The sequence below is a fragment of the Gastrolobium bilobum genome, unplaced genomic scaffold, assembly GCF_033153095.1.
Source record: "Gastrolobium bilobum isolate Gb01-03AN ecotype WA unplaced genomic scaffold, APGP_CSIRO_Gbil_v1 utg88755, whole genome shotgun sequence".
Taxonomy (NCBI): Eukaryota; Viridiplantae; Streptophyta; class Magnoliopsida; order Fabales; family Fabaceae; genus Gastrolobium; species Gastrolobium bilobum.
In genome coordinates this window covers 25,686-33,604 of record NW_026898893.1, presented here as the reverse complement: position 1 = coordinate 33,604, position 7,919 = coordinate 25,686, and positions in this window count along the sequence as shown.

The window sequence follows — 7,919 nt, the reverse complement described above, 5'->3', positions numbered from 1 at the left end:
GATGAAGAGAGTATTTAATATTTTAATTAAGTATTAGAGAAAGAGAGAAAAAAAGGAAAATGCTGAAATAAAACATCGTCGTGTAGGAAAAAAAATCATAATCATAGAAGGAAAAAATATTTGTTATTTTAAATGACATAAAGTTATATCAGAGATAAATACATAATATTTTTTTATTTAAAATTTAAATTTAAAAAAAAATCAATTACTATCTCTCTCACGATTTTCATTCCTTGTGTTTATTTATCTTCTAAAATAACATAACTTGTGTCATTTAAAATAACAAATATCAAACCCATCATATAATGGCAAATTAATAGTGATAATTTTATAACTAATTATTTTAGTATATTTTTTCTCTATTTTCTTACGAGCATCGATATACTTTAATTTGTATGATTATAATTCCAGCACGTGATGATGTTATGTTTTATTTAAAAATAAAATACATTTTAGATCCTCAACTAATAATATTATGAGACCTAATTTAATTTTTTATAAAAAAAATGACTTGTTATTCTTCCAAATTCAAAATAAATTTACGTTAGTCTTCTTTAGAAACTAATATGGATCTTTTTTGAATTTCAGAAGAATCATAATTTCAACTAATTGGATCTATTTTAAATTTCAGAATGATCAGAAGTAAATTTTTTTGTAAGGAGTTAAATTAGACTCCATAATTTTTATCGACGAACCAAAAATATTTTATTCTTTATTTATCTTGAGATGATCTGCTGAAAAAAAATGTCTTCGATGTCACATCTTGAAAGGTTAAATAATTGTGGTAAATATTTTTATATATAATTTTTCACTCAATTGATCATTTTATATTATTCCTTATTAAATTTTAATACAGAAATTCGAACTCAGAAACCAATAAGAGGGATGAATTGAAGTAAATGTTTGGGACAGTACAATCAACCCTCATTGGCTATTTTCATTATTCTTTAGGCTCTACAGCTTATAATGTGTCTATAAAAATTGCCTTAGTATTAAAATCAACTAAAATATAATTAAGCAACTTTCAACTAAGCCCAAGTTATATGCATTATCAATTTTCCATTCTATACCAGACTCACTCCACCACATAGACCGGAATTGATATCGGTTATCTGCGAAATAGTAATAATTTGTGATTTTGGGTAAAGTAGAAAATAGACCACACATTATACATAGGATTCTGATTTGGTTTCAATTATTAGTTATTTTTCTGGTTATAACATTAACTTCCACCCATACCCATTTGTAGCACTGAGTAGTATATACAGGCAGAACCTAGTATGTCGCCTTCGAAAATTTATCGATGCTACGAACTTTTGGTATATTTTTTATCTCTTCAATGTTTTTAAAGTGAATATAGATAAGTTATCTATATTCATTCTCAAAACGACATCGTTTTGCGTTGAAAAATTAAAAATTATAATGAAAAAGACTATTATAACCCTGAAATAAATTATAATTACAAAAATACCTTAATTTCTTTCTAAAAACAACATCATTTTTAGCTCAATGTAAATAAGTTATCTACATCGATTATAGAAAAAGTGAACCCAATTTTTATTTATAATATGACATGTGTCTTAGTTTTTGTGAAATTATTCTCTCACCTATATTAAAATATATTATTTATTAATAATTTGATAAAAAAAATTCACATTGTAAGTGAAAGATACATAAAAAAATTCAATACATTAATAACACCAAAAAAATTCTAGTCGCCTTCAGGTTGACCTGGTAGACCCAGAATATTAATTTTAATATTATAATATAGTAGTGATAAAAAAAATTAAAAACAATTGATGAGGAAACAAACAAAAGGGATGAAGCTGCCTCGAACCTCGGTTGCTCAAATTTATTTGCGAAAGAGACAGATATTATGTCCTTATCATATGTACCTGCCGTTAATTATATCACCTCATCTCTTTTCTCTCTTTCTTTCTCATAGGCATCTTACTTTCCAAAATTAGAGTTTTTCTTTCTTTTTTTCTTTTTCTTTTTACTTGCAAGAGTAAATATCCCTTATAATATTCCATAAGAAAATCACCTTCATCAGACTCAAAGGAAACGTGGACTGTGCTTTCACCAGTAGTTTTTTTTTCTCCTTTCAAGGAATTATACATAATATATCAGCCAAAATGCCAAATGTTATATGAATAAACATTAATCTTTGTTTCATTTTAATTTGACATTGATAATGTAATTAACTAGTGACCTTTACATTCAGAAAGTTGAAACTAACATCATAGTTACACTTTTCAAGTTACTTGGCAAAAGTTCCAAAACAGACCCTCGCATATCTGAAATATTTGTTTTCCTTTTTTTGCCCCTAATGATTACTCAGGTGCAGACATATCAAGGATACGTTACCCTTTTCCTGAAGAATAAAATTAGTACTGTACTCACTTGAATGCCTTCTCAAGCAAAATGAACGCTGGTTTAGGAAATTATTGCAAATTAGTGATGATGATTCAGTCTTTATAGAATTCAGATAATCGAACAATAAATTCGTCAAATAGTCTAAAACAGATAAAAACTAATAAAAACTGGCGGTGAAAAATTAATTTTATAAAGTTTTTTATTCAACAAAAAATATTTTTGAAACAAATAAAAGTCCACATACAAATTGCATTTAGCCTTTTATTATTAATTTTTAGTTTACACGATATATAATTTTATACTAATTTAAAATTGTACTTTACTTAATTTTTTATAATTTTATGTTATTTTATTACTTAATTGGAAAAGTTATATTGACAATTTTTTTTTACAAACTATATTATGTCTTACTGATAAGACTTCGCTCAAAAAGTAAGACGTAATATAGTTTGTAAGCAAAAAATTTGTAAATATAACATTTTTACTTAATATATTATATAGAGAAAAGATATACGTATAACATATTTTCGTTTACAATCACATCTTAACCGTTGATTTTCATCAATCCGACGGTTATAATTTATTGAAAATTAATAATTAATCAATGTGATCCAATAAATTATAACCGTTAGATTGACGAAAATCAACGGTTAAAATATGATTGTAAGAGATTATAAACGAAAATATGTTGTAAGTATAATCTTCTCTATTATATAATATTAAACATATATACTTAATTAGCACCTATTTAACCATAACTACATCAATAAATTATAATGAAAGATACGCTTTCCAAACCAGTAATTGTTAGTATATGGATATCCTAGAGACAATCTTTTGATTAGATTAGGACATATGTGGACCTTTTTAGATTGTCGCAAATAAATAATAAGCACTCTTTATCCTGTTTCATATTTTGTCTCAATATTATTGTTAATATATTATATGAGTAACTGGATAAATCCCTTGGAATAAAATAGGTATCTCTTGAGTATCTGTGATGAGATCATGATCATGAGGATTTAAGGATACCATATGTTTATTCCTAATTTTATGTTCTTAGTCTAGAGACACTGAGAATGGGGATCAGTAATCTCGGGTAAGACTAGCACGACTTATCTACTTGTATTCGGATACAAGGTAAAAACCTCATGAGCTACAGATATGAAGATGTCTTAGCTAAAGTCGTGGGTGGACCTATAAGGGTATAGCTCGCACTGAACAGACCCACAAAGAGACTCAATGAGGAAATCTTACAAAAGTATCATTAGAGCAGTCTCTTAATATTTGGGTATGTCTTTCCTTAGACCATAAGTTGTCACCTAGACTGTGTTTTAGAAGGCATGTTTTGATTGTATACCTCGTTTTCCTGAAACATGGAGACTCATAGGTATACTTTTGGGCATGTCTTGAAAGAGCACAGGCCTATGGTGATAAGCTGAAGGAATTCGTCAAATCTCTGTAAGGCATTAGCTTATCTGTAAACCGGAGAAATCGGGATGACATTTACAGGACTCAGGAATCATGAGATGATCTGTCTTTAGAGTCAGTAAATTAAAGATTCCCTATTTCGAATTAAAGCTTACCCTAAACCGCAATGGTTGATACATTTTCTCACCGTTTAAAGGGAAGGTAACCGAGACGAAAAAAAATACATACGGTAACCAAATATATGTAATAGGATGATCATGTCATTAACCTAACTAGCTCTGGGACAACAAAGCATTGCTAGTGCTCTGTGTTGTCATTAAATGAGTTGTGGGCTTGTTGGGCCCAAGCCCATTTATGTCAGTGGCTATGTTGGGCCTAATGGGTCACACACTAACACCTTATTGTCTTGATGAATATAACATTAAAGGTATTGGGCCTAATAAAGGTTGTTAGCCCAAGAAGAAGTTTGGAAGCCCACCTAAGAGGAAAAGGGCGCATGGTACATTTAATGGGCTTGGATGGTCCAAGACATTATTAATTAATTAAATTAGTTAAATTAATTATCAAATATTTAAATTTTGAATTTAAATTTTGAATTTGAATTTTGAATTTAAATGTTTGAACGTTTGAATTTAAATGTATGAATTCGAATTTGAATTGGCTATGAAAAGTTGTTTCATAACAAAAGGATAAGATAAGATCTTGTTGGAACAAATCCCAAGTTTCAAGAGGAGATCTTTGGGCATCATCCAAGGCTGATTTGGGGCGCTGATTTTGGGGTCTTATGATGGTCATATGATCAACCAAATAAGCTCCAATCAAATCTGGTTGGTTGAGAGAATAAGTGAGTGAGTTGGTTCAAATTTGAATGCAACTACTCAATGTATTTGGACTCTTTTTCGGCTGAATAAGGGCGCACCATATGGCTGGCCATATGATTGTTATTAATTCAGATTTTTGACTAGGTATAGACTTAGTCTCGTGAGGATATGATAGGCGGTTGTTGGCTAGATTTGAATTGCAACAACTCCACTTATTCCTCCACCATTGGGCGCTACATAGGTCAGATTTTTGGGAGAAAAATCTGATTCAATTCAGTCATTCTCTCATCTCCAAGTGTGCTTCCTTTTGTGAGGTTCTCTTTAGGGTTTTTCGAAAATTACCTAGCCTTTTCTCATAGAATCCATGCTCCAATTTGTGAGTTTTTCATGCTGAAAAATTCACTCATCTAAATACATTAACCTTGCCTCCTTCTTCTCCTATTGGGATGCCTAAAGTGCCTTCCTTGTGGTGTTCGTTTGGTGGCTTTTCAAGAAGGTTCTTGCATCTTGACGCAGGGTAGTGTGGATCAACGTTAGAGGGTTTGAACCTTCAAACCTAACACTGATCATCTTGGAGTTTTGAATCACAAACAAGGTACATCATATTGTCTTAAAGTATGTATCTTGATTAGCATGTGTGATTCCGCTTTGAAATTTTTTTGTTTTCATCCTCACACGTGGCAGATATGCAACAAAGTTTTTGTGAATTGTTCCATGAGAATAGCATGAATTTTTTGTGATAAAATTTATCATATATATGCATATATGATTCGGCCATACATGGTGTGATGTTTGCATGCGTGGTTTAATTTTATGTTCTTTGAGAAAGAGTCATCAAAATTTGAATTATATTAATTGTTATATAATTCGGCCATTAAGAGAAAAATTAAGAAAATTTGAATCATGATTCTTGTAATGATATTTTAATTGTTAAAATGTTAAGACGTATGGATGAACGTGTTTTGTAATATTTGATATTTTGTACTTGCAAGTTGTCTAACTTTTCAGGTGCAAATTGGAAGGGGATAGTCATGGTGCCCGGATTTGAATTTCAATTTTTTTTTTAATTTTAAATTAAAGGTGTAAATTTGAATTTTAAATTTTGTATATTCATTTGTCCCTCCAAAGATGTTTTTGGAGTTTCTGTAATTATATTGTAATTAGAGAATTAGGCTAGTGGCTTTTAGACGAGAAGAAGTCGTGGCCTAAGGAGCAAGATGGAAGAATGCGCGAGCACTATGACTGTCTCAAATAAAATTGTTTTATATGCTTGTATGTTTTAAAAACGACTAGTATGCATGAAATTGGACAAATCGCGTTTGTATGTATTATTATGCACGTCCAATTACGACTAGTGTAATCCGATAGATGTTTGACATAGGTTACGACTAGCATGATAATAATGCATACGCGTTTGATGAGACTTAAAAAACCCTAAATAAAAGGAACCCTAAAGAAATCAATTATTAAGTGCATGATTACCTCCCACTACCAATATTACTCAAACCTCCTCTAAATAGTGGTGCTCCACAACTCAGTTGAGACCCACTGTTTCGTTGAGTAAGAGTAGTATTAGAAGTGTTAGACACTTAGGGTGCTGGTTAGTGCTTAACTGAGAACATGAGTTGCAGGCTCAGCCGGGCTCATATGCTTAGGGTAATAGTGCTAGGTTGGTTGCATGAGATGCACCACTATGTGACAAGGAGTTGTCAACCTAATGTTAAGAGAGGGTATGAGATACTGTTGATAAAGATCAACCCATTATTTAATTTAATCTTGCGGTCTCAGACGAGGGTTAAAATAATTAATCGCACTCTTAAAATCCCACTAAGGTAAAATCTAAAAGTAGAACAACCATAAGTCAAAGTTTAAGGGTCGTTGACTTAGATAAAATAGTGGGAAGGGCGAATTATTTAAAGTCTTTAATAATTTGTTCTTATTACACGACAATATATTAATTAATTTATCTTTATATTTTTCAATTTTAGTATGACTAATCCATTGTCACTGCGCTCCATACTCGATACAAACAAACTGACCAGTTCAAACTTTATGGACTGGTATCGGAACTTAAGAATTGTTCTTAGGGCCGAAAAGATAGCTTATGTCCTGGATGCTGATTTACCCATAGCTCCTAAGGAAGGGGAAGCAGGTTATGAGAATTTCGATTTCGAAGCTCATAAACACCACATGGATGACAATGTATTGACAGTCTGCATCATGTTGGCATCCATGTCGCCCGAACTGCAAAAGCAGCATGAGCATATGGATGCTCCCTCTATTGTCTTACATCTCAAGGAGTTGTATGATATTAAAGGCAGGCATGAGAGGTATGAGGCCTCTAGAGAATTGTTCTCATGCAGGATGTCTGTGAGCAGTCATGTTCTTAAAGTGATCAGGCTCATTGAGAAGCTAGGAAATCTAGGCTTCGTGATGGATGCTGAGCTAAGTAATGACTTACTCCTCATCTCACTTCCACCTTCCTTCAGTCAATTCATTATGAATTACAACATGCATGGGATGCTTGTGAGCTTGCCTGAGTTGTTGAGTATGTTAACAACTGCTGAAGTGTCTATCAAGAAGGATAAGACACAATCTCTTTTGATTGGTGGGCCTAGCAAGGCCAAGGGTAAGGGCAAGGAGCCTGCAAAAGGAAACTCCCTCAAACCCAAATGCAAACCCAAGAAGAAGAAAGGAAAAAAGAAGGGTAAGAGTGCATCCAAGGACAAAAGCGATGCTGAGTGCTTCCATTGTGGCAAGAAAGGCCATTGGAAGAGGAATTGTCCAGACTACCTGAAGAGTGTGAAGGACAAGAAGCATGGTGATGCTTCTACCTCGGGTATTTATATGATTGAGATAAATTATTCTTGTGCTAATCCGACTTCATGGGTATTGGATACTGATTGTGGTTCTCATATTTGCAATTCGTTGCAGGTGCTTAGGAGCCCTAGAAGATTGGAGAAGAACGAGGTGGACCTCCGCGTTGGTAATGGAGCAAGAGTTGCTGCTCATGCTGTTGGAGATACCGACCTCATTTTTCCTACGGGCCTTTTATTGCATTTGAATAATTGTCTTTATGTTCCAAGTATTTCTAGAAACATTATTTATATTTCTTGTTTAGAACAAGATGGTTTTGCTTTCACTATTAGGGATGGTACATTTTCGATCATTCTGAATGGTATTGTTTTTGGTACTGCTTCTTTAATAAATGGATTATATGTTTTGGAAATGGGAACTGAAGTGCTCAATATGAATGTGAAACGACCTAGGACAGATAATCAATCTTATCTT